Source organism: Bos javanicus, chromosome 14 (genome assembly GCF_032452875.1).
Source record: "Bos javanicus breed banteng chromosome 14, ARS-OSU_banteng_1.0, whole genome shotgun sequence".
NCBI classification, from domain to species: Eukaryota; Metazoa; Chordata; class Mammalia; order Artiodactyla; family Bovidae; genus Bos; species Bos javanicus.
Genome location: NC_083881.1, coordinates 34,150,980 through 34,178,341, shown reverse-complemented (window position 1 = coordinate 34,178,341; position 27,362 = coordinate 34,150,980). Strand labels below are relative to the sequence as shown.

Here is a 27,362-nt window from a genome sequence, read left to right as displayed (position 1 = left end):
TTGTCTGAAGTATATTCATCAGTTAACTTATGAATTATTCTTCTGTAGATTAGATGTTATTTTTAGCACCATTAACTTAATATTTGGGAAAGAATTTTACCTTGTATATGTAATACACTTTCTTTACGTTATTAAGACTTTTAAGGATATTTTATCTAAATATATATGTTTTATATATATATATATATATGTATGTATGTATGTATGTATAGATACAGTGTCCTATTCAGTAATCTGAAGTAGTTCTCATAGGTAAATCTTGAAAGTAAGACTTTCCTCTTGATGTTACATGAGTTGAAACATGCCAAGGTAAAGGTGTTTTCTGTTCAGGTGTTTGGGAGTTTTTGTGCATCTCAGCAACGTGGAAAAACTATTGGCTTGAACTGTTGAAAAATCTCAAGTAATTTGATCAGAACCTCTAGCTTTCTCTTCCTTTCCCCATGTGTCCTCTCTATTTCTATCCATGTGTCTGACTGGCTTGTTGACTGAGCTGGTGCTGGCTAAATTACAAAGAAGGCCTACATGGGAACATGAAGTATGGTGACTTCCTTTTTGTTAGTCATCTTTCCAGTGCTGGTTCCATGTACTCTGTTGTCCGTCAAAAATCAAGTTGGTTTTGTTACGATTAGAAAGTATATTTTTTGCATACTGACACTGGTGTTGATGACTTTCTCTTTTTCTTTTCTCTATTTTACTTTTTGGCTGGGCCTCACAGTATGTGAGATCTTAGTTCCCCAACCGGGGATCAAACTGCCGCCCCCTTGCATTGGCAGCCCGAAGTCTTTAACCACTGAATCACCAGGGAAGTCCTGATGACTTCCTTTAATTGGTGGCAATCTTGAGAAAATTATGAGGCTACATTTGAGTCAGGAAAAAAATAATGTGCAGAGTTATTAACAATGTCAGCCTGGGTGGCGTGAGGAACACACTGCTCTTGTTGCTGCCAAGTCGCTTCAGTCATGTCTGACTCTGTGCGACTCCATGGACTGCAGCCTACCAGGCTTCTCCGTCCATGGGATTCTCCAGGCAAGAACACTGGAGTGGGTTGCCATTTCCTTCTCCAATGCATGAAAGTGGAAAGTGAAAGTGAAGTCACTCAGTCGTGTCTGACTCTTAGCGACCCCATGGACTGCAGCCTACCAGGCTCCTGCATCCATGGGTTGGTACCATACCAAAAACTCTTGTTGGTACCATACCAAAAACTCAAGGCGGCTGTTTTCAGGCTGATCACATTTTGGGCCACCTTTTTCAAATCAAATTGCCAACAATGATAACATTATCAACATTTTCATAATAGCCTAGTAGGTAAGAGTATAACTGATTCAGCAGTCAGACTCAGGGTTCAAATCCAGGGCTTTGCTGCCGTATCAGTTATGTAGCCTTGGGCTTCATCTCAGTTAAGTTTCTGAATCTACAGAGGAGTGATGATGGTGGCAGTAACCTGCCTCATAGGATTGTTGGGAAGATTAAATTAAGTAACACATTTCAAGCCCTTTGCCCAGAGCTCTCAATGATAGTTGTTACTTGTGGTGATATTAAACCCAAACAGCAAGATATGGCCCTTCCCTTATACTACTAAGTTAGAAGGTACTGTCTTAGCCACGGTTATACACACATGACTTCATTTTCTTTCTGGCTTATTTTCCTTCTTCTGGCTCTGTTCCTAACTTTTTTTTTTTTTTTTAAACAAGCAAATAAAATATCAAGTGCATCTCCTTCTAACTCTCCCCTGCCTTTTAAAAAATCATCAACCTATTTCTTTAATGCTGCCAACAATCTTTTTTAAGTGATGTTAGCTCAGTCCTGATTTCTTTTTCTTTTGCTTTTTGTCTCAAAGTAATTGTGTTAGTTGACGCTCTCCTTGGCAAATGCTCACACCACCGTTTGCTACTGTTGGTTGTTGGTTTAGTCACTCAGTCGTGTCTGACTCTTGTGACCCCGTGGACTGAAGCCCACCAGGCTCCTCTGTCCATGGAATTCTCCAGGCAAGAATACTGGGGTGGCCTGCCATTTTCAGTCAGTCCCCATTTGCATTCCCTAACCCAGGATACCACGGGTATGTTTTCTGTCTCTGTAGTTTTACTTTTTCTTGGAATTTCAAGTAAGTGAAATCATGTAGTCTGTTGTCTTTGTGTCCGGCTTCTTTCTTCAGCAAAATGTTTTTGAGACTCATTCATGCTGTGGCATACGTTAGCTATCCATTCCTTTTTTATTGTTGAGTCGTATTTCATTGTATGAATGTACCATATTCTGAAAAAGATTCATTCTGCAACTGAAACTTTTGAATTTTTTTCAGCATAATTGATAAGAACATTCATGTACAACTCTCTGTATGGTCCTCTGTCCCTGAGATGAATGAAAACACACCTTGATGTGAAATCGTTGGGTGAGATGATGAGACACTTCCAAACTGTTTTCCAAAATGACTGTACTATTGCACTTTCCCACCAGCAAGGGATAAAATGGGAAAGTTCTAGTTTCTCCATATCCTTGGCAATGCTTTGGGTATTTTACTGGATGGGCTATGGTATTTTGTTTTGATTTTGACTTCCAATGACTAACGATACCCAATATTTTTTGATGTACGTTCCCTGTGAGATATATATATATATAAAATATCTTAACATATTTTTCTCATTAAAAAAATTGAACTATCTTTTATTATTGTGAGAGTCCTTTATTTATTCTATGTACATCCTTTATTATGTATTTAGCTCTTTATATATTCTAAATACATAATTTCAGATAATTATTTTGCCAGTATTTTCTTTCAGTCTGTAGCTTGTGTTTTCATTTGTTAAATTATTTCTTTTGAAAAACAGGAGATTTAACATTATTACTTTTCAAATTTTTATTTGTTTATTTGGCTGGGCTCTTCATTGCTGAGAGAGGCTTTCTCTAGTTGCAGCGAGTGGGAGCTGCTCTTGCTTGCAGTGTGTGGGCTTCTCCTTGTGGTGGCCTCTCCCGTTGCAGAGCACAGGCTCTAGGGCGTGCGGACTGCCAGTTGTGGCACGTGGGCTCAGTAGCTGCGGCTCCTGGGCTCTCGAGCACAAGCTCAGCAGTTGTGTTGCACAGGCTCACTTGCCCTACAGCATGTGGGATCTTCGCAGATCAAGGATCGAACCTGTGTCTCCTGCATTGGCAGGTGGATTCTTTACCACTAAGCCACCAGTGAAGCCCAGAAGTTTTAATTATAAAGGAATTCAGTTTTGTGTTTTCCTTTTATGGTCTTTAAACAATTTTTTTTTCTTTTATGCCTTTAAAGTATCATACCTAAAATATTTTTGCCTAATCCACAGTAATTTTCTCCAACTGCTTTCTTTTACAAGCTTTGTAGCTCTTATTTCTAGATCTATGATACTATCCATTTTGAGTTGACTTTTTCCATAGTGCAAGGTAAAGGTTGAGGTTCTTCCTCCCTCTCATATGTATAATCAGTTTTTGGTATCATTTTTTTGGAAAGACTGCCCCTTTCTTCACTAAATTACCATGTCACCTTTATTGAATATGGATTGATATAAATGTGCGAGCCTGTTTTGGACTCTGTTGTCTTCTGTTGTTTATCTTTATGGCAGTACCCTACCTCTTTGATTATTATAACTTTATTGTAAGATTTGAAATCAGGTATTAATATTATCTTTCCGCTTTTAGTTTTAAAGCCAGTCCTCATTCAAAAATGTCTCAGCAGGGGATTTCCCTGGCGGTGCGGTGTTAAGACTGCACTTCTACTGCAGGGGGCACTGGTTCAATCCCTGGTCAAGGATTGAAGGTCCTGCCTGCTGCACAGCATGGCCAAGGCGGGGCGAGGGGAATCCCATCAGACTCCCACATTTATGCATCGCCTGGGCGATTATGGGCAGAGAAAGCTATGAAGACGTCTCAGGAAAGATCAGTTTTACTTGGGCTAGGCTAGGCTTGTCATTGTACTGAGTTACTTGTCACAGCTAGCAGCATTTAGCAGAATCACACTTGGCAGAATCATAATTATGTGTAATGCCTGCCGTGTACCAAGTGCTTTGTGTAATTATCTCATTTAATACTTTCAGGGTGGTGCAGAGAGGACATTATCCTCATTTGATAGTTGAGTCCACAATAACATTTTTGAGGTCACACGCCTAAGCAGCTGGCTTGTGATGGAAATATTAACAGCACCAGTATTCACGTGAGAGAGCCAGGTTTTGAAATCTCACCTGTTTGATGATCTTAGCCCTAGGTTCTTTTATCTGCTCCAGGCAGCTTTTTTTTTCTATGGAGAGGAGGTTTACCTTTTTGGTTTATACAGTGGAAATAGTAGTGGTTGTAAGAGAGAGGACGTGTGTATCCCTCTGTCGTTTCCTGCAAGGTTCCTCTCTGTCCTTCTGTCACTCTGCCAGGCTCAGGGCAGTCTGCTCCTCTTGCCTTGAAACTCCTAAAGGAGCTTCCTAAAAACTGTCAGGGCTCACAGAAGAGTAGGAAGATGCCGGTTTCTTATAGGCTTGTCATTGCTCGAACTGTCACTTTTAAACAGCTATTATTTCCATGGGCAGAGGAGCCTGGTGGGCTCACAGACTCAGACACAACCAAGCATGCACACAGACAGAGAGACGGTGACTTAGAAAATATTTTGTAATTCTATGTTTATAAGTATTTTATTAGTTCTTCTGGTTTAAAGTGTCACACCGAGGTATCATAATATACTGTCTTCATGTTTTTAATGTATTTTTGTTTAGTTTGGATTCATTAGCACTTTTTCCTCCTTATATTAGCACATTCAGAAAAGCCTTTGTGAATGGTATAGATCAAGCCGTAATTGTTTAATGTCATCATTTCTACTCATATCACAAGTTTTAACTCTTGACTGTTGCATAGTGTGATGTCCTTGAGCAAATTAGTTGTTGGTATAGACTTAGAATGGGCTTAAGTAGGTCAGCATAATGAGTATATTTACTCCAGGAGCATGGTATAGAATTGATGACCCCTATTATATAACAGTTTATTGCACACTGCTCATGGACTACCACTGGAGGAGAATCTGTTCGTTTTATTTACTATGATAACTTCTTATTTGCATATAGACTTCCTTTTGTTTTTCATGAATCATCTCTTCCTGATTCCCTAGCTGCATTTCCTCATATATGATGATCTCCAGCTTGAGCAGGTCCTGGTAAAAATGAAAGTGCATTTTCCCCCATTTCTTTCCCCTTTAGACCTCTCAGGTTATGAAAATCAGGTGTTTCTAGTGCCCTAGAACAATGGCAGTTTGAGTATTAAATTAACATTAGTTTTTTTTTTTTTTGTTTTTGTTTTTACTGTTAGGTTCTATTTATTCTAAAGAATAAAGGGCTCAGAAGAAAGTTAATACTCAAGCCTGATAATGATTCAGAGTATAAATTATTACAGATTGGTGTCACCTGAAGGGAAAAAAGTATAGTAGCTCAGTTTCTAAAAACACTCCCTGAAGCTGATTAAATCCAGTAGCCCATAATAGTTAAAATGAAAACATACCACTAGCAGTCGTGCAGTAGCAGTCGTGCAGCTTTTCTTAGATCTGTAGTGTACACAAGAGTGGTGAACATTCATACACATAAAACCTCATAGGCACGTATTTGCCATGTTCGTATTCTGGGCTGCGCATCTTGAAGGAAACTCCTTAGGTGCAGTGTAAGTGACCCTTGTGTGGGTCAGAGGAAGTGTGTGGTCCTTCATTGCTAAGTTCTTTCTTCTCAAGGGTACAGACCCAGAAGAAACTTGGGGAGCTGTTGCCCTCATTATTGAAAATGTTCAATTCTTACTTTCTTATCCACTCTTCTGCAAATTGCCATAGATAGCATCATTTTTATGGTTATTTAAAATTTTGTTTTGGCTCTGCCATGTGGCATGCAAGATCTTAGTTCCCGACCAGGGAATCAAACCTAGGGCCCTTGACAGTGAGAGCCAAGTTCTAACCACTGACACTCCAGGGAATTCCCTGTTGCATCATTATACTCTAGACTTTTTTAAGTTATTCACTTTTGAATGTCTTGGTTTAAGCAGTTATGACAGATTGTTATTTCAGTAATTTCAAGCCATTCTCTTCCATAGAGGCAAACTGTAAATCACAGCAAAGTAAGATCAGTATGTGAGCTTAATTAATCATTTAATTAAATCATTTGTTCATTCATTTGGCAAACATCCCTTCCGCACTGTGTTACTGTGGGGTGGTCATTAGACTAGGAGTGCCGTGTAAAAATGGGTAGCTCGGGCCAACTCTGCTTTTATTCAGTGAAGTGCTAGGGATTAGACAAGCAGCTACCAGAAAATGTAATATGTTTTATGTTGAGAACTCAAAACTTGAGGGGTAGACACCTCATAATTCACTGAACTGGAAGACACTGAAATGTGGCCTTGTGTCTTATATTAGTGTGGACAAATAAAAGTTGTGCAGCAAGTCTGCTTCTTGGTTTACATGGTATCAGTGAGTTATTGAGTAGAGAGATGTTTTTACTGAGTATTAGTTACATTGGTTATAAAAAGTCATACCGAATCTAATGAGTCTGACGGGATTCTGCATTTTTTGTTCATACTTGTTCATTTCTTTTTATTGCAGATTTCTCTTGGATTTGGCTACACATTTATAGATCTTCTGCACTGTGTACAGTCACAGGTGAGTTAAAAGTAAGCTTTCCTGTTGGTATATTCTGACTTTTTAAGTATAATCAAACATTTAAAATTATTTACAATTGAGCAATATAGTATATAAATAAAATGAATGTGAATTTTAAAATGTCGTACATTGGTCTACATTTGTTTTATTATGAAGATTCAGTATCCACATGTTAGAAATGATATTTGAAGGTAAAAGGACCATAGCTGTTGATCAGTGTTTGTTGTGTATAGTTGGGAAGAGTTTACATTTACCCATTGGATGAGGTGAATTATAATTTCATAGCCTGGCAAAATGTGTATACTTATTTTTATATGTAAATAAAAGAGTGGTTGCTATAGATTTTGGCAGCAAATTTCAGTCTTATACAGGTAGATTTAACGAGCAGGCTCTTCTGGTCCAACCAGTCTGAAATAGCTTCCCAATCACTCCTTATCACACAACTCTGATTTATTTTTATCATAATGTTTGTGATCATGTGATGTATTTTTATTTTTAGTCTCTCCTACTAGAATATAAACTCCATGAACATTGGGGCCACGTTTGTCTTGCTAAAAACAGTATCTGTAGCCCTTAGAATAGTGCTCATTGAATAGGAAAGACTGAATAAATGTTTGTTACAGTAATTATTGGGTAATAGATATTAAGAATTGATTTATATTCAGAGTCATTGAACTCTGCATCTGTAAATACAAACTAGAAATAGTTCTTTATACTTTTCTCTAAATATGAAATTAATTTCTATCACATACTTTTTAAATATAGAGCTCTTAAATGCTCAGAGAAATTACCTGTGTTACTCAGGTATGATTAATCAGGGTAGAAGTCAGAGGATAATGCTTCCAATTCGGTATTTTGTCAGCACCCTAGTAGGTTCTTAGGATTAAGTGATGGATAAATCTGACGCAAGTGTGGGAGCTTCTCGCCTCCTTACTCCATCACGCTGCCATAATGGAAATGTTTTATGATACCTTTATGGAGAACAAAGTTTATTTGACCTTAGCTGTCCAGTTTTAATCTCTGAAAACCAAACAAGTTACAATTTTCCCACTACCTGTCAGTGCATACAAAATGTAATTTACTTAAGTTGTGCTCTCTTTGTAGACTGAGGGGAATTTTGGGCCATTTTTCTACCCTCTCTGTTGCTGTTTGAATTCATTCTTGAAGGTAGCTGTGTGCATACGTTGACACAGCTGCTGCCTTGTGTGCTTGGTGGTTATTCTCTAAGAGTCCCCGGATGTTAGGCACTACCGTTGGTTCGTTACCTTTCATTTTTTGTATGCATTGTGTTTTGATCTGTTTGACCCTCTTTAAGTACTGGTCTCTCCTTCTGCCATCGTGATTTTTCATTTATAGAAAGAACTAAGTCTAACCTCTAGGCCTTTTTTTCTTTTTTAAAGTTAAATTTTGGGAATGACACAGCCATTTCTTATTTATATCTAATTTGCAAGTGCAACTTGCAGAGATTCCTTTGATAATACTAAATAGCAGCAGTTATTACTTATAGCTCGCTCACTGTGTGGCAGGCATTATGTAAGTGCTCTTCATTATCTTCAGAATAACAGATAAGGAAATGGAAGCTGAGAGAGGTTAAGTGACTTTTTCAAGGTCATATCAAGGAAGTGGCAGTTTGCCACTCCAAAGACTTTGATCTTAACCCCTGAGGTCCATTTTCTGCCTAAGTAGCCTTAAATACAAGCATATTTGTGGCAAGAAATGTAATATAGGAACATAGTATTCATATTTGAGGACTTAAAATTAATTTTAAAATCAAATATTATGGAATATTTTGCTTACATTTCATTAGTAAGTCTTTTAACCTTTATTTCAAACTGTATAACATGACGACTCATTTGAAATTTAATGATGCCCTAAACAATTTAAAGTCCCACTCTGGCACTTTAATTTTGTACTCACTTTTGGGGGGCAGGTGCATGGGAAAAAGCCATTTGGATTCATTTTGTTGTTGTTGTTGTTAAAAAAATATGGTATCCTATGAATCAGAATTCTTTACTCCTTGCAGTATTAGAAATACTATGTTATGAGTGGCATCTGTGATTTGTTGGGTAAATCACTTCTACAGAGAACAGGTTGTGTGAAATATTGTGACTATAGAATTACTTAGAACCCTTATCTTGGATGGTGTCATAATTTATGTCTCTATAGAGACTTACTCTAATTATTTAAGAAATGAAGTGACATAACTTTGAGATAAATCAGAACTTTATCTTTCCTTCTTTATCTTTCCAGAAAAGAACTTCAGCTTTCCTTATTTAATTTTCAAGGTTGAGTAGGATATATAATACAGAAATATTTTGAGTCTCAAATATATAGTATACTGTTGTTATTTAGTCGCTCTGTCATGTCTGACTCTTTGTGACCCCATGGACTGTAGCCCGCCAGGATCCTTTGTCTGTGGGATTCTCCAGAAAAGAAATACTGGAGTGGATTGCCATGCCCTCCTCCAGGGGATCTTCCCGACGCAGGGATAGAACCCGTGTTTCCTGCACTGGCTGGCGGCTTCATTACCACCGAGCCACCAGAGAAGTCCTATAAGATTCTGTACGTGAATGAATATTGAAATTTTGATTTGAAAACATGGTTAAGTATACTTCTTCACATTTTCCTAAAGGATTTTGTCTCTGAGTGTAAATGCAAATTCCAGGTTTGAGTATAGTGGAAGAGAATTCTGTAGTTGGAATTTAAAAAGAATTTTTTTAGCTGCCTGCACTGTGCTTCCTAATCTATAGCTTCGTGAGTGTTGCCATTGCAATCTCACATTTTAAGCATTTTTAAGATTGGCCAATAAAAATTTCTCAGAATTGGTAGTCAAAACAGGAACGTTAGATAAATCTATTTTGACAATGTAGCCTTGAAGTGTAATATTCCCCTTTGCTATGGAAACCTGGGCTCACTGTGGAGTCATATATATTGTGGATTTATATATGTTTATTTTCTCTACGATAGAGATATCTGAGGTGGGCACAGAATGGGATGGGTGGCTGAAGGTTGTTCATGCATGCTAGGTTAGATCTCAACTCTTCAGTACCAACATGGAGAGAGAGTTCTCCAAAGAACAGGAAAGCATGATATACCTCTTGTGGTATGTTGTATACTCAGTGCTAAACACTAAACAGTATATTACATGTATCAAGACATAAAAGAAATTATGTCCCCACTAGTTGGAAATACATTTGAAATGAGTATTTCTTGGATTTTGAATCGTTTCTTTGCTCATAGGTATGAAAAGATTTGTAATTAGGTGTTGGATTTAACTGAGAGGTGTGTAAATTCCCATGAAGACAGGAAAGCTTGATTTGACTATATATCTGAGAAAATCAGTATTATTCTAAACAGAAATGCAGTATATTAATATTTAAATGCTTTAGGCAAAAATCTGCCAGCATTTAACTGTATTGCTATTTTAGTGGTATTTCCTTCAGATGTCAGCCGTATAGGCACTGTGATTTGGAAAAATAAATATTTTGACAGTTGATAAAATGCCCTCGGCTATTTAGCTATTCAAACTGGAATCCTGAGCCCATCCCCACCCCCCTGAGTAGAACCCTCTGCTCCTTGTATGTAGAATGGACCCAGGAAAAAACAGGCTTACTGGTCAGTTGAAATTATCTTCCAGTGGGTGTTATTGACACAAAGCCACAATTGGAAACTATTTGTGTGACATGCCAGTTTTTAAAGCATTTTTTCCTCTTCCATTTTCTTCCCTTTTTATGCACACATTCATATAAACAGCTTGGTTTAGTTTTTCCCCGTGAAACTACATTCGTTCAGCACCATTAACTTTCCTTTCTCTCTTCCTCCCTCCCTTCACCTTCAGGCCATCCCTCCTTCTCACTCTCTTCTCTTTCGGAATATTAATTATTTATTTCCTGTTAGTCTATGCTAAGTGCTATGGGAAATATAAAGAATACCTACCCCATTGTGTTAAACTGGAAAAGGAGGACTGTTGCATATTTAACTCCATATTTCCTTGCAGGTCCTTTCCCCATTGAATTGGCTCTCTGATCTTTCTCTTAAAGAAGAAAACCAAGCCTTGATTTCTGAATTATATGTTTGCTTCTGCTGAAAGTCTTAATCTATGGCAGAGATCAAGGCAACAGCAACAACAGCAAAAGCTGTCCCTCATAAACAAATGTCCTGTTTATACGGGGGCAGCAGTGCTTGCAAAGTGTGCTCCTCGGAAGGTGCACATTCTGGGAGGTAGGTGTGTTGTGCTTGATGAAGTTGAGACAGAGTCCAGGCTGTCTGCGTGTAGAGCAGGGGTCCAGACAAGCAAAGTGATGTCAGCTCAGTGCATTGTTGAAAGATTTACCAGAAATAGGGCAGAATCTGGTTTTTATGGTTCATTCAAATGCTAGAAAGCAAAACTTGGAGTTGCAGCAGTTTTAAAACATGACTTTTTATAAAATTCATCACGATGTTTATTGGGCTGTAAGTTGAATTTCACTGTAGAGAGATTTCACTGGGAGAGCACTGTGTTTTTTTAATTGATAAATTCTAAGTGTGACTTCTATTGGCATCGCTGGTATTCTTTGAAAATAATTAAAAGTACGGCCAGTCTAGGGCTTCCCAGATGGTGCTAGTGGTAAAGAACCTGCTTACCAGTGCAGGAGGTGTATTGATCCCTGGGTCCAGAAGGTGCCCTGGAGAAGGGCATGACCACCCACTCCAGTATTCTTGCCTGGAGCATCTAATGGACAGAGGAGCCTGGTGGGCGACAGTCCATAGGATCACAAAGAGTCAGATACAACTGAAGCGACTTAGCATGCATAGCATGACACTTCAGGTTCCTCTGAAAAGCTACTCTCAGCTTGTGGGATTAGATGGCTAATGCGAAAGTATTGCCGGAGAAGGCAATGGCACCCCACTCCAGTACTCTTGCCTGGAAAATCCCATGGATGGAGGAGCCTGGTAGGCTGCAGTCCATGGGGTCGCTAGAGTCGGACACGACTGAGCGACTTCACTTTCACTTTCATGCATTGGAGAAGGAAATGGCAACCCACTCCAGTGTTCTTGCCTGGAGAATCCCAGGGACAGAGGAGCCTGGTGGGCTGCCGTCTATTGGGTTGCAGAGTCGGACACGACTGAAGCAACACAGCAGCAGCAGCGAAAGTATTACCAGTCTATACCTTGTGTTAATCTTTTGAGTTAGCATGTCTTAGAAGAAGTAGCATTGGAGCTAGAATCTTCTGAGAAAGAAGTAGAGATCTGTAGTGTAGGTGTATGTATGCCTGAGAGTGGGGAGAAGTGGTTGCAGATTGTTTATATTAATAAAACTTATATTCTCTTGCCTTCTTTTGTTACTGGCCTTTAGATTTCAGTTCAAAGTTGTATGTTCTACTTAACCTGAATAATAGAGTTGTTAGCTTTAGGGAGAAAGTCTGCGATAAGCAGAATTGCACATTTGTGCCACCATAGTAACAAGTGCGTGGCATTTGATGTGGGTCAGTTACTAGGGTAAAGAATCTGCCTGCCAATGCAGGAGACACAAGAGACAGGTTCGGTCCCTGGGTCAGGAAGATCCCTTGGAGAAGGAAATGGCAACCCACTTCAGTATTCTTGCCTGGAAAATTCTGTGGACAGAGGAGCCTGGTGGACTACAGTCCATGGGGTCACGAAGAGTCAGACATAACTTAGCAACTGAACACATACACACACAAGGAATTTTAGCTATGCCGTTCACTTTCATTTTGGAAAAAGTGACAGATGTATGTTATTTTCTGGACAGGTGTTGAATTTGAGTCAGCTGACCTTGCCAGAATTTCCTTAAAGAGAAAATAGCAAATAAAATCAGGCTGCTTCCATTTAACACCTCATAGTTTATTTTTGAAGCACAAATCATGTATATTGTTTTCCACTGTTCATAGCATCTAAATGTAAGGGATAAATTAAACATTTATTTATAAAATTATCTATATCCATAATGATTATGTAGCACTTGCCTTCCTTCTCTTCATCCCTCCCTCCCTTTCTTTTTTTCTATGTTTCTTTGCTGTTGGGATACAGAGATTTCTGTTGAGACTTCTATTGCTAGCTTGAGACTCAGAAAAATTGGACATAACCTGAGAAATTAACAGTGAATTTTGAAACTTGTGATTTTAACCCAGTTTTGCATATTTGGTTTGTCAAAGCCTTGTGTGCTACTTCATGAGTGAATCATGGGTTTCTTCAGTTAGTGGAAATATATTTTTTTGTTCTAGTCACAGCTACAGTTCTGCCTTCCCATCCAAAAAGAGCCAAGGGGAAGGAAGAAATATGTAGCATTTAATAATGGCTTTTTAACCATATACTATAGATGTATGTAGTCCAGTTTCGGAGGATCTCTTAAATATATGTCTCCAGGCAAGGTTGAGAGATTGTTGTGCCATAGTCTGTAGACTTATTTGCCTTTACTGCTTTTGGAAGTATTCAAAAATACTGAATTGATTTAGAATTGGTAATTTGAGGCCTTTGCTTTCTTTAAACCACAGTTTTAGCTGTGGTTTTGGTGCCAGTTAGATAAAATTCTAACATGAGCAGAAATCGTACATTTGAAATTTTGTGGTCTTCACCTTAAAGGGTGGGTAGTCTGTTAGCTGTCAATATCACGGCATTGGAGCCCAGTTTTATTATACCTCCTTGAGAAGAGCAAAGGACTAAAAAGCATGGGTGTGATGAGCTGGGGTAAATTTCATCAGACAGATGAATGGGTGAGCTTGTAAAAGACTTTCCCGTGCTTATATGAATACCAAGACTTTGACTTCTTCACCTAAACTATGAAAGAATACCTTTGAAGAAACAGCTGTGTTGTAATTATTGAATTGGTGGCTTAAGTTAGAATAGAGAAAATCAAGCCTGGAGGAAACAGTTTACCTTGCAGTTTCTTTGAGTTCTTTGTCACTAAAAAGGCTGTTTGATCTAGATTTCTAATTCTTCCTTTTATATGGCAGTTTTATTACAGTCCAGACAATAAACTATTTGCTAGGTTATAAGATAAAGTTTGAAAACTGTATGGTGGTTACTGATTCTATTATATTTGAATGGAATGGAAATGGAAATTTCCTTTGACTTGAATTAAACATCTGTTAGACAAATTAAGTTGGTTTTATGAGTTTTACTTATATACAATAGTAGATTTTGTGCATGAACCCAGTAGAATCTTGATTTTAGATTTTCTCTGAAGCTAGATGCTTTGGAACATTAAAATTTTCCCCTAATGTAGAAGTTAGATGTTTATTGTTGTTACCCCTTCAGAATATTCCCAAAGTTTCATAAAATCTTAATTGTCCAACAGGTAAGTTATTACTTCTTTGAACTTGTTCACTGATATATTTATAAGTCAAGATCCATCTCAAACTTTTTCATTAAAGAGAAAATATTAAATCTTAGTCTTTGTAACATACTGCTGTTATCTTTTAAATATATTAAATATATTGTGATTTTAACATATCCTAAATTCCAGTTCATATTGCTCTAAACCATAATGTGTGCTCACTTTATTTATCTATTTCCCATCTTTTAATTTTTTCTTCCTTATTTCTAAAAGGAAGGAAAAAGACAAAACTTTTCTTCTTTGACACCACAGTGACTATCATCAAAATTGTTCAACGCCAGAGCCAAATGGTGTCTGCAGCATTGGCCACAATCCCCACGGATATTCTTCCCTGGTGGCTGTCCTCTGGCCCTAAGGGGTCCAGGAATGCCACACCAGGAGCTTTACGCTTACCTAATTGACCATCCTTGACCCTAGAGGCATTTGTTTATTATTATGTATTTATTTCCACAAATGTGGTATCTTTGGCTTATTATGGTACTTCTCCTTCAGTGTTTTTGTCGTTACTTTTACTGAGGTTACTGTTGATTAAAGGGTCCTGTTTCATACTAAATTTCAAGGGCCGATTATGAAAATAGCATACCTGATCATTTGTTTATATGCTACAATGAGGTTTCATGAGTTAAAGTTTTCACAGTGTTTTGAAGTAGAGATAAATATAGGTTACCTTGAGGGGTAGAGAGAAAAGAAAAAACAAACATTTACTATTATTGTTGGCAAGATATGGTTCTTGACCTTTGCATGTTTTGTATGAGTTTCAAATCTGGATAATTCTTTGTGTCAGGAATTGAAGTATGTTCTGATCACGTCTAAATTCTCTTTGATTGAATTTGAGACTGAACCACTTTTGATTTTCAAAGCTTTCAAATGGGCCGTAATGTCTGTAGTGAAACAGAACTTGGTGTCTTTCAACTCACCTGCTTTTAATTGAATCTTGTAACAATTGCAGAGACATTTTGTGCTACCTTCTATGTTAGTTGAGGAAAATGATTCTTATCTCAGAAAAGGAAACTTGATTAACTGATCCCGTCAGATAGTACAAAATGAATTTCATCAGAAGTACTCAAAAGATGTGGATCAAGAATGTGAAGGAAATTGAGTTGGAAGCATCCTACTTCATTAGAATTTTTTTCATTATATAGAGCAACATGGTAGTGTTTTGTTTTTTTTTTCATCGTTTTGTTCATAGAACATTTTTAATATTACTGCTGCCCATATATGTGCATGTAACTTTTCTGTCAGTGTATCACTAGATAGATAAATTTGTTTTATTTAAAAAGAGCATTACTATATTACCAAGGGATTTCCCTGGTGGCTCAGATGGTAAAGAATCTGCCTATAATTCGAGAGATCTGGATTTGATCCCTGGCTCGGGAAGATCCCCTGGAGAAGGGAATGGCAACCCACTCCAGTATTCTTGCCTGGAGAATTCCTTGGACAGAGAATCCTGCCAGACTACAGTCCATGGGGTCACAAAGAATCCGAGACGACTGAGTGACTTTCACTCACTCAGTAACTCATATTACCAAAGATTGATAATTATGAGGCGACCCCAAACAGGTAGAACGTAGGCCATGAACACAAATGAAGACTTAAGTGTTAAGTTATCTGTGTAATTAAATGTATAGTTTACTTATATTTGATGAAATGTCACAGTTACAGGCCATTCCACAATGTGATTTCATCACAGAGACATAAATGTGGAACCAGGTATTGTCAACACAGATCCTCTTTAAATCCTAGTGCAAATGTAATAGAAAGTTCTCGGAAGTAAAAGATCGTTTATGATTCCTCGCGTACATATTGTTCTCACCATGTGCCAGGTAGTGTTCTCTACGGTCTTCCTATAATAATCCACACACCGTCAGGTGAAACCTAGGAAGTGGCTGCTGCTACCGTCTCTCTCTAGAGATGGGGGGAGAAGGCACTGGGAAGTCCAGCGACCTGTCCAGTGATGTGCGCCTAGACCAGCTAGCTAGCTAGATGCAGGATTGGGACTTCAGTCTGAAATTGGTAGTGTTTTGCCTATGAGAGTTTGTTCTCTTAAAAAATAAAGAACAAATAAACAGACCATTCAAACACACACAAAAGATAATAATTTCAAAATAAATAAAGTTTCAAGCTAACCTAAGTTTGGGGGAAAATGTGACAAGGCTTAGCATTTTATTGGCCGTCCCCCTCTCCCAGTTAGGCTCTGTGAGCCCACGGAGTTGCTAAATTGTATACAGTATCAGAAATGATTATCTGACATTAATTAATAAAGGGAAATGCAGGTCACAGAAATTATGTTAAGCTGTTCTTTGGCTTCAAATGAGGTTACACAGATAATTCATTCAGTGGGATTTAGATTTAGATGTTTTATTAACATGGGTTGTTTTGTCTGATGGATGGAAAAAGGGCTACCTCACTTTCTTTTTCAGTTCTTCTCTTTAAAAATAGGTTTTCTAGAAGAATCTTAAAAAGGCATATCCTAGACTTCCCATACTAAGAAATCCTAGGACCTTTTCACACAAAGAACAGAAAATGTTACATTCAAAACCAAATTTCAGTTGTTATTTAGAAAAAGTTATATTTCTAAGAGTGACTAGAGAGTTCTTTTAATTACTTGACAGCTTAATTTATATTGAAGTACAGTTTCTTGTTCATGTTGACTATGTTATATTTTAGATAAACATGATTTAAATGAACAGACGTGGCATTTACATTTTATGAAATGTTTAATAGTTAGGCTCCCCTTCCTCTCAGATTTCCTCCAGTATTTTCACACAGCTTCTCTGTAGGATCAGTGCAGAATGTTTTTAGGCACTTACGAGTTGTTGTGTTGTAATTCAGAGTATTCACCATAAATACAAAAGAGGTTTTAATTACCTACCACCTCAAATCGACTTTATTCACAGCTGAGTTTCCTTTTTCTTGCAAAGCTGTTTTTTAAGCAAATACAGAATAATTTAATTAATACTGTGACATAGGCTTTAATGTTTTGATAATTCATACTATTTCTTAAAGCACTGGTGAAATCTGCCTCTCAGATTTCTTTCTGAGTCCTTATCTCTATTGTAACTCATGGTTGTTTGTTGCCTCTTAACATTTTTTGTTTTATATGCCCTCCAATAATGGCTTGACCACATCTTTAAAAAATAAAGTGTAGAAATATTTTTATAAATCAGAATATAAAGGAGTTTTAAGAAGGAAACTTTTCTTACATACCTACATTCTGCTAGTTCTTAAGGTATACCTTATTCCATCAAATTTGTACTCCCCTCAGCTTGGATTATCTACATTTTATCTTGGAAATTTCTGAGACTCATGGAGTTTAATCAGTGTCATATAAGAGGGCAGGTTGCTCTAGAATATGAAGCTAGGACTATATATTCCTCAACTCTGTCCTCTTTCGCAGATCGAGTCGCCTCCTTTAGTGATGCAAATGGAACTTCTTGATCAGGTGAATCTCTGACTTGTTTTTCATTCCCTGGCCGACTGGTGGTGGTTTCCAAATTAGTCTGTTTTCATTTTGGAGCAGTTATTGTGCCCAGAGTAAAATAGGAACGTTTTAGGTTTCAGAAGCAAAATATATGGCCTTTGTCCCACCCACATCTTTTATGTAAGAAGAGAAATGGAGAACAAATGTTAAGTTACATAAATGGGATTACAAAACAATGTAACCACACATACAGAATAAGGTATTGTAGCAGGTGTACGGGGTGGGAAGGTGAGGGACACTGGGCCCCATGGCGGTCCCTCTGCACACTCTTGACCTGTGGCTATCTTGCTGTGACATCTACTACTCTGCTGTGTTTTGTGGATCATTACAATGGGAGTAGCTAGAAATGAAAGAGAAACACAGGGTGTCTTGTGGATGGGACTCAATTGCCACAAAGACAGAAAAACAACTGCTAGTTACATCTGAGCTGAAAGTGTCCTGAGAATGCAGAATGGTGACTACTGCACTCCACGCCCAGTCCAACTAGATTATCAATTTTCCTGCTTTTATTGATCAGGAAGAAGCCGTAACATGTGGGTTGATCCTAAGTTCTGAGTAGATTCTTAGATTTTAATTTACCTACTAGAGGTTAATATATTATATCTGATAGATTCTCTAATTGAAGTATACTACCTCATGTTGAAGAGGTTTTAAGAAATGGTTAATGGTTACTGCTTTAATATAAGAATATCATCTACATTTTTAAGGGTAGTCAGTTGCAGGTGCCTTGGACACAGAGAAAAGATGCAGGATTATTGAAGTAAAACCTACCTTGAGGACACTTTATTTCTTTTTTTTTTCTTTTTAAATTTTTATTAATTTTTTTTTAACATCAAAAACATTTTGTATTGGGGAATAGCCAGTTAACAGTGTTGTGGTAGTTACAGGTGAACAGTGAAGGGACTCAGCCATACATATACAGGTATCCATTCTCCCCCAAACCCTGTTCCCATCCAGGCTGGCACATAACATTGAGCAGAGTTCCATGTGCTATGTAATAGGTCTTTGTTGGTTATCCATTTGAAATATAGCAGTGAGTACATGACCATTGCAAAGTCCCTAACTGTCCCTTCCCCCGGGCAACCATAAGTTTGTTGTCTAAGTCTGTGAGTCTCTCTCTGTTTTGTAAGTAAGTTCATTTGTATAATTTCTTTTTAGATTTCACGTATAAGGGATGTCATATATTTCTCCTTCTCCTTGTCTGACTTACTTCACTCAGTATGATACTCTCTAGGTAATTTGGAAAACTCAGCAGTGGCCACAGGACTGGAAAAGGTCAGTTTTCATTCCAATCCCAAAGAAAGGCAATGCCAAAGAATGCTCAAACTACTGCACAATTGCACTCATCTCACACGCTAGTAAAGTAATGCTCAAAATTCCCCAAGCCAGGCTTCGGCAATACGTGAACCGTGAACTTCCAGATGTTCAAGCTGGTTTTAGAAAAGGCAGAGAGAGGAACCAGAGATCAAATTGCCAACATCTGCTGGATCATCGAAAAAGCAAGTTTCAGAAAAACATCTATTTCTGCTTTATTGACTATGCCAAAGCCTTTGACTGTATGGATCACAATAAACTGTGGAAAATTCTGAAGGAGATGGAAATACCAGACCACCTGACCTGCCTCTTGAGAAACCTGTATGCAGGTCAGGAAGCAACAGTTAGAACTGGACACGGAACAACAGACTGGTTCCAAATAGGAAAAGGAGTACGTCAAGGCTGTATATTGTCATCCTGCTTATTTAACTTATATGCAGAGTATATAATGAGAAACGCTGGGCTGGATGAAGTACAAACTGGAATCAAGATTGCCAGAAGAAATATCAATAACCTCAGATATGCAGATGACACCACCTTTATGGCAGAAAGCAAAGAAGAACTAAAGAGTCTCTTAATGAAAGTGAAAGAAGAGAGTGAAAAAGTTGGCTTAAAGCTCAACATTCAGAAAACGAAGATAATGGCATCCGGTACCATCACTTCATGGCAAATAGATGGGGAAACAGTGGAAACAGTGACAGACTTTATTTTTCTGGGTTCCAAAATCACTGCAGATGGTGATTGCAGCCATGAAATTAAAAGACACTCCTTGGAAGGAAAGTTATGACCAACCTAGACAGCATATTAAAAAGCAGAGACATCACTTTGCCAACAAAGGTCCGTCCGTCTAGTGAAGGCTGTGGTTTTTCCAGTGGTCATGTATGGATGTGAGAATTGGACTATAAAGAAAGCTGAGCACCAAAGAATTGATGCTTTTGAACTGTGGTGTTGGAGAAGACTCTTGAGAGTTCCTTGGACTGCAAGGAGATCCAACCAGTCCATCCTAAAGGAGATCCGTCCTGGGTATTCATTGGAAGGACTGATGTTGAAGCTGAAACTCCAATACTTTAGCCACCTGATGTGAAGAGCTGACTCATTTGAAAGGACCCTGATGCTGGGAAAGATTGAGGGCAGGAGGAGAAGGGGACAACAGAGGATGAGATGGTTGGATGGAGTCACCGACTCAATGGACATGGGTTTGGGTAGACTTCGGGAGTTGGTGATGGACAGGGAGGCCTGGCATGCTGTGGTTCATGGGGTCTCAAAGAGTCGGACACAACTGCGTGACTGAACTGAACTGAGTGAGGTACATCCATGTTGCTGCAAATGGCATTATTTCATTCTTATTAATGGCTGAGCAATATTCCATTGTATATATGTACCCCATCTTCTTTATCCATTCCTCTGTTGATGGACATTTAGGTTACTTCCATGTCTTGGCTGTTGTAGACAGTGCTGCAGTGAACATTGGGGTGCATGTATCTTTTCAGGGAGGGCTCTTTATTGTTAATATCAACTTGAGTCTAATCTATTCTTCCTATTCACATTCCATCTCCCTGCCCCCCTAAGACATCTCTTCTTTCTCTACTGTGTGGTTTTGTCATATTGAGCATATTCACGTAATGCAGTTAGAACAATGCCTAGCACTTAGAACATTGCTTTTTAAAAATTAGCTTTGCTCTTCCTCCTTTTCTTCCTTTTCCTCATGGTCGGCTTCTATTCCTCATTTCTCTGATTCCTGTTCTAGTCTAGGTTGAGTTACATTTCTGAAAATTTCAGATCAGCATCTCAACAGCAGTTCCCAGTTGAGCTCTACCTATTGTCCAGACCATAGACTCTACCCTTTCTCTCCTTTTTTGCCTCCTGATGTTTCCTATCTATTTTAAGCCTTAAAAGTCTTAACTTATACTGCAGCAGGGAAAGAGGCAAGCCTTCTTTCCTGAGCAGGAGCCCAGTAATCAGTTGAAATCATCTTTAATAGTGCGTGCACACACACACACTTTCATACATACATACAATCACTTAAGAAATGAAACTCACAAGGTAACCACAAATGATCTGACAAGGCACTGAGTAACAAAGTAGAGATAGGCGAGAGTGGGCCAGAGAGTTGAGGTTCCCTCCCCTTTATATTTTTTCCTTTCTAGCCTAGTAAGAAGAAATAAATATGATGAGAGCTAGAAACCTTTTAAGAAATGACGGGTTAGCACCTAAAAAGTCAATTTCCTAGGATTTGTCCCTCTTGAAAATCACTGAGTATTTTTACTAAAATGTCTTTTCTTAAATGTTTTCATTGTGATTACTTCCTCACTTCCTCTTACTTACACCTTGTAAAGTCCCCTCCTAGGGGGAGAAGAAAGAAATGAAAGAAAGAGAAGGGCATTTATTCTTAAAATTTCTTCCCAACTAGAGCTTTGCACAGATTGTTAGTTTGGGAGCACAGAGTCCTAGAGGTTCTGAGGAATAAAAAGCAGTGATTAAGCATGTTACCTTTAGACTCCAACAGGTAGTCATGTGAATATTCCATCACATTTCCAGTGTACGCTGCCTTTGTCAAGAGTTGTTGTCATTGTTGGTAGGCATCTACTAAGGAAATGAGAGAGTGATTTTTTTAAAAGGAGGGGCTCTCTGTCACTCATTTATTCCAAAGGAGTACTTTGTGAACATTTATATTTCTAAATTTGTGAGAGTAAACTTGTGAGAAAGAGGGAGAAAATTTGCTCAAAATATCACCAAATGAAACACCAAATGAAATATGCTATGGCATATTCAAAACTGCTGTTTTAGCAGTGTTGTCTTTAATTTAGAATATTTGCCAGGTAGATTACATAAAGACTTTAGCACTTTTTTTGTTTCTTTTGTAACTGATTGCTCTAGCAGTGGCATAGCAAATAAAAAACTTAAGCCCCAGTCCTCAGCTGTGTGTCTTACATTAGGAAAGGCAGGACTAAAACAGACTTGCAGAAGAGCCAGTGGGCAGTTCATCAGAGTGGCCCCAGCCCGTGGCTGTGAGACCTTGGCTATGCTGTTTCTTTTTCCTGGACTCAATACATCAGAATCTGTTAGATTACAAAGAGAAGTCCATTGTGACCCTGCAGTTAATCTTAAAAAAGCAAAACCCACGAATGACCATTTAAAATGCACAGCACATGTATACCTGTGGCGGATTCATTTTGATATTTGGCAAAACTAATACAATTATGTAAAGTTTCACCTTATCTTTGACAAAGGAGGCAAGAATATACAATGGATTAAAGACAATCTCTAACAAGTGGTGCTGGGAAATCTGGTCAACCACTTGTAAAAGAATGAAACTAGACCACTTTCTAACACCATACACAAAAATAAACTCAAAATGGATTAAAGATCTAACGTAAGACCAGAAACTATAAAACTCCTAGAGGAGAACATAGGCAAAACACTCTCCGACATACATCACAGCAGGATCCTCTATGACCCACCTCCCAGAATATTGGAAATAAAAGCAAAAATAAACAAATGGGACCTAATTAACCTTAAAAGCTTCTGCACATCAAAGGAAACTATTAGCAAGGTGAAAAGACAGCCTTCAGAATGGGAGAAAATAATAGCAAATGAAGCAACCGACAAACAACTAATCTCAAAAATATACAAGCAACTCCTACAGCTCAACTCCAGAAAAATAAACGACCCAATCAAAAAATGGGCCAAAGAACTAAATAGACATTTCTCCAAAGAAGACATACAGATGGCTAACAAACACATGAAAAGATGCTCAACATCACTCATTATCAGAGAAATGCAAATCAAAACCACTATGAGGTACCATTTCACACCAGTCAGAATGGCTGCGATCCAAAAGTCTACAAATAATAAATGCTGGAGAGGGTGTGGAGAAAAGGGAACCCTCTTACACTGTTGGTGGGAATGCAAACTAGTACAGCCACTATGGAGAACAGTGTGGAGATTCCTTAAAAAACTGGAAATAGAACTGCCTTATGATCCAGCAATCCCACTGCTGGGCATACACACTGAGGAAACCAGAAGGGAAAGAGACACGTGTACCCCAATGTTCATCGCAGCACTGTTTATAATAGCCAGGACATGGAAGCAACCTAGATGTCCATCAGCAGATGAATGGATAAAGAAAGCAGTGGTACATATACACAATGGAGTATTACTCAGCCATTAAAAAGAATACATTTGAATCAGTTCTAATGAGGTGGATGAAACTGGAGCCTATTATACAGAGTGAAGTAAGCCAGAAGGAAAAACATAAATACAGTATACTAACGCATATATATGGAATTTAGAAAGATGGTAACAATAACCCGGTGTACGAGACAGCAAAAGAGACACTGATGTATAGAACAGTCTTATGGACTCTGTGGGAGAGGGAGAGGGTGGGAAGATTTGGGAGAATGGCATTGAAACATGTAAAATATCATGTAAGAAACGAGTTGCCAGTCCAGGTTCGATGCACGATACTGGATGCTTGGGGCTAGTGCACTGGGACGACCCAGAGGGATGCTATGGGGAGGGAGGAGGGAGGAGGGTTCAGGATGGGGAACACATGTATACCTGTGGCGGATTCATTTTGATATTTGGCAAAACTAATACAATTATGTAAAGTTTAAAAATAAAATAAAAAAATAAAATTAGGGAAAAAAAATTAAAAAAAAAAATAAATAAAATGCACAGCATTTGGACGTTACAAATGCTTTGGGCTTGGAGGAAATGAAATGTGCAGTGTAAGTGCCGCTGCATGCCTTCTCTGTGTCCGACTCCTTGTGGCTCTGTGGACTGTAGCCCGCCAGGCTCCTCTGTTCATGTGATTCTCCAGGCAAGAGTACTGGAGTGGGTTACCAATTCCTGCCCCGGGGATCGAACCTACGTCTCTTGCATCTCCTGCATTGGCAAGCGGATTCTTTACCACTGGACTGCTGGGAAAGCCATAGAGTAAGTAGCGTATCCCTAAAGCAATGATTCTAGTATCTGGCATAGTGTAAATTCCCCACTCGTTTTCTGTCTCTTGCCAGGAACATCTCTGGAAGTCTTTTCTCGGTTTTAATGGATAATCTCGATTAGTAAGGTAACAGTTAGCATTGGGGCACAACAGGCATTCACCAGAGGAGGAGCAGTGTGGAGTTGAGCCTGCAAGCCGGAGGGTGAGCTCTGCCTTTCCCTACTTCTTTTCTCAGTGCCTTGCCATGCTAGGGGGGCCTTCTGGGGTGAAAATGAAAATCCAATATGAAGTGAACTCAGTGTACACACAGAAAATGAGTGTATTAGCATTTTAGAAAAATGGGACCTGTGGTCACTTTGAATGGCACAGTACATCAGAAGTGGATCCTGTCACTTGGATTCAACATAATACCAGACTCAGCACTAGCCAGCTGACACTGTCATCCCTGATTTTGAAAGAATCTTGTCATTTATACAAGGGAGATTTTACAGTTGGGGAAAAAACAAATCCAGTGACCTGCCTAATTTCATAGGAATTACTTGGTAGTACAGATGCAGTTCAGTGAAGAGTTCTCTTGCCCATCCAGCCCCCTTTTTTGATAAGTGCTTTTGTATTAGTAGATGTGTGCATATCTTTCTTAACCTTTATAATCAATCTGTATACATCTAGTTGGGTATCCTGAACTGAGATTAACGTGAGCCCCATGCTGAGATGCTGAAATTAATAATAATATTTTTCTTGTACATTGGTCTTGAGTCTCCTAAAAAGAAGTTAGAAAATAACACATGCGTTTACACACTGAAGAATTTGTGGGGGCCCAGAGACCTTCCGTGTTTGTTATCTCCTACCCCTTATGGAGTTCCATTCTTTTGTATTGGTACCTAGTATTCAGAGTGGTAGTCCTAAGGAGCACAAGGTCTTAAATCACAGAGGAAGAGGAAATTATCTTTAGATTGTCATATTTACTAAAATAGGACATTATGGTCATACGTTTTAGGAGGTCTTTGAATAATAAACAATGAACCAGGTTTATCATCTCAGGAGCAGGCTGATGGTGGTTTTGTCATATACTTGCCATTTTGCAGACGTGAAAACCTAGAATTCTGAAGCTCAATGCTTTTTCTAAACAGACACCGTGAGTTAAGTAGCTATGAATACACCTGCTGTGTGGTATCATCAGGACTCTGGGGTTCGTCTCCCTTTGCTGGGAGGCCTCTAATTCTGTTCAGTATTGTTCCGTTGGTCGCTACTACCCGAGAAAATTCAGCAGGGCGATGAATTTTCTAGTTCAGAGTCTTTTCTGGGAATAGTCTCCCATCACTTGCAATTCCCCTACCTTTTCCCCTCATCTATGGCACACATGTTTTCCGTATTACTAACCGCTTCTGCTTCGTGAATGGCAGAGGGATTTTAGTCACTGCAGAAGCATCTTCACACCTGGGGTTCCTAATATACTCACGATGCTTCATGAGCCTTTTCCTCAGGAGCATCCACAGTCGGGCTGCCTGATAACGTGTGCCCCTCATCCCCCCCCCTCGTGCCCCCAGAAGATAGCTATACCTGGTGTGACATTGCTCCTACTCAGCCCGCACTGACCTTCACCCTTGATATTTTTACTTGCAGTGGGAAGTCACCAATGGTGTAAGGCAAAGCTGCTCTTTAGAGAAAGGGGCCTGGTGGTAAAGGATAGGATGAACTCCTGTGAGGAAGAACTGAAACTTGGTCAGGAAAAGCTCCAAGGGCATACAGGCAGGTGCCTGCACCCAAGTCCAGTTTTTTGATTCTTCATACTTTTCTTTCTCCTGTAGTCCATATGAGTCACTGAGGACACAGTAAGTCTTAATTTCCATATTTCACCCTATCTTTTAAGAAAAGAAATGTAGTTCAGATGAATAACCAATTTGGATTCATGAACACCTGCTGAACTGGCTCTGCCCTTCTTAATTCATCCATAGGAAGTAGTTGGTGGACTGTGTGTAAAATTCAGTATTTCTACATCTTACATGAAATGAGGAAGAATTCTACATAACCATACCTGATCCTTTAGTTGCATCAAGTTGATTCCCTGGAAAATAAATGAATTTTGATTTACCTGTAGTTTTGTGTCAGTTAAAAAAAAAAGTGTCCAGGACTTTAAAGTAAGTAACCTGGATTCCTACTGAATTGTGGTCCGCTCTCAGATGGTCTAATTCTGGTGCCGGCTTTTATCATCCTGAAAGCTTCAGGTGTCCCAGTTTCCAGGGGGCTTAGGCTTCTGCCCGGCTCTGGGAACCTTCTTGCTTTGTTTCACCCACCAAAGGAAGCAGTTGGAGTCCAGCTCTGTTACTAGGAATCTTGCCTTCCACTAGGGTATCCCTAAGCGGAGGGCATATTCTTTGCCTAGGCTTTCAACTATACTAATGTTTAGTTTATAGAGTGTAAAATGGCACCAGCAATGAAAAATAAGTATAGTCATTTATTTTGCTGCCTAATTAGAGACTAACACAGGTAGATGGTTCTGTGTAGCCCTGGAATCTTTGGGCCATCCAAAAGACACTCAGACTAGTATGAGCCATACTGGAGTTTATTTTCTCACATATCTGGGAAGTCCAAGGCCACAGCCAGCTCTGGGCACATCTGGATGGGAGATTTATATGATATCATCCAGAAACTTCTCTCTTTCCTTTGTCTCCACTTTCGTTCTGTGTTGGTTTCTTTTTGCAATTACGACCTTATGTGATGGCAGAGAAGGCCCTTGGCAGCTCTGGCCTTCATCACTTTAACAGCCAGCATTCCCCTTTAAAGAGAATGTTTCTTTCCTGATAGCGTCCTATGACCTGATGGTGGAGGGTTACTTGCTTCAACTTGAGAGAGACTAGGCCAAGATTAAGGTTTGTTGTTTTATGGGATTTTTTCACTCATCTTTTTTCAAGCCCAAGCCTCAAAAAGTCCTACTTACTCATCAGAATTATTGAATATGCCAGGAAGTCACATTCTCTCATCACAACCACAAATATGTGTTGAGAATCCACTCTATGCCATTCACTGGACTAGATCCACTAACTACAGGGGCTTCCTTGGTGGCTCAGTCAATAAAGCATCCACCTGCAGTACAGGAGACCTGGGTTCGATCCCTGGGGTGGGAAGATCCCCTAGAGAAGGACATGGCAACCCACTCCAGTATTCTTGGCCTGGGAAATCCCATGGCAGAGGAGTCTGGCGGGCTATAGTCCAGGAGGCCTCAAGAATCAGACACAACTTAGCAACTAAACCACCACACCACTAACTGAGAAAAATCACAAATTTTTCTCATTCAGAGTTTATATTATCACAGAAATGATGGCTATAAGAAGGTGGAGTATAAACAGTTCTGTAACTTAGGGAAGCACCCATGGGGACATGGGGGCAGTTCCAGGCAGAGAGGGCAGCCTGTATAAAGGTCCAGTGGGGAGAGAGGGTAATTACCAGGATAATTTCTTATAGATGCCACAGACATAGTCAGAGGTCAGGACCGCAGAGGTTGTTGAGGCCAGATCATCTGAGAGTCTGTTCCTTAGAAAGGCATTTTTACTTTCATCTTAAATGCCTTGGGGAGCTATTGAAGGGTTTGATGCAGGAAAATGGACTGAGGAAATTTGTATTCTGGAACGAATACTCTGGTCTGGAGGACAGCACTGGAGGCTGAGCC

At 39.0% G+C, this 27,362-nt stretch overlaps 1 protein-coding gene across 11 annotated transcripts in view; it reads left to right on the top strand.

The window, feature by feature from the left end:
• Positions 1-27,362, top strand: part of NCOA2 (nuclear receptor coactivator 2) — a 286,593-nt gene that overhangs the window by 97,502 nt on the left and 161,729 nt on the right. For 6 of the 11 annotated variants that reach the window (XM_061438955.1, XM_061438945.1, XM_061438956.1 and 3 more), the window contains exon 2: positions 6,566-6,622. The gene's annotated coding sequence lies outside the window, so the exon portion shown is untranslated. Of the gene's footprint in view, positions 1-269; positions 2,387-6,565; positions 6,623-23,768; positions 23,898-27,362 lie in introns of those variants that run through there. The other 5 variants (XM_061438950.1, XM_061438954.1, XM_061438953.1 and 2 more) reach the window with 2 other exon arrangements.